General features: G+C 43.0%; 1 non-coding gene across 1 annotated transcript; it reads right to left on the reverse strand.

Moving 5' to 3' along the window:
* Positions 1-301: 301 nt before the first annotated feature.
* trnas-cga (transfer RNA serine (anticodon CGA)) lies at positions 302-383 on the reverse strand. Its single transcript has one exon. It is a non-coding gene; the product is annotated as a tRNA-Ser (tRNA).
* Between the last annotated feature and the right edge of the window lie 476 nt (positions 384-859).

Here is an 859-nt window from a genome sequence, read left to right on the forward strand (position 1 = left end):
GGGGAATGAGGACTCTGACGAGCAGGAGGAAGCGTTGCTAATGACCAGAGTCAGAGAACAGAGGACAAGGGATTAAAGGAATCTCATGAAAAGCAGCACTTCTGCTCAGGACGTTCAATAACAAATGCCGAAACCCGATGTGTCTGGCAGTGTATCTGGAAAGAGAAACAGAGATAATGTTTTAAATATGGAACATTTCTGATGAAGAACTCCAGTTTCCCAAGTCTAATCAGATTACAGGCCTGGTTTGCAAAGCAAGCTTTCTGTAGTTGGAACTGCTCCAGCAAAATAGGAATCATAACGGAGTCAGCAGGATTCGAACCTACGTGGGGAAACGCCAATAGATTTCGAATCCATCGCCTTAACCACTCAGCCATGACCACAGACAGTGCTACAGCGTTGAGCATTGACCAAATCAGCCGCGATCACATTGAAAGCTGCCGCTGTCTTGATGAGTTCAATGCTTCCATCTCCTTTCATACCTTTGCTGTCATTTGTAAGGTGCGAGACACCAATGTAAAAGAAGAAAAGCACAAAGTTAGGAAAAGATATTTGCAGCCAAATTGAGTCAAAATTATTTATTGAAAGGAAAAATCACACTTGGCAATTTGCTAGATCTCTTTGCGAACATGACCAGCAGAGGTAATCAAGGGAGCTATTGATCTGAGTATTCTTGGACATGAAACAATCAAAGGTTAATGACATATTCATTTCTTTTTCTGGCGAAGGAACTGGTCTTTCCAGATGCTCACAATGACAGATTTTTCCCAATTAAAGACAGCAAATAAGTCCCATCTCACGCTGATACCATCGTGAGCGCTGCTGTTTCACAATGCCACAGAGTCTGGGTCAATTCCCG

Source organism: Chiloscyllium punctatum, chromosome 27, assembly GCF_047496795.1.
Source record: "Chiloscyllium punctatum isolate Juve2018m chromosome 27, sChiPun1.3, whole genome shotgun sequence".
NCBI lineage: Eukaryota > Metazoa > Chordata > Chondrichthyes > Orectolobiformes > Hemiscylliidae > Chiloscyllium > Chiloscyllium punctatum.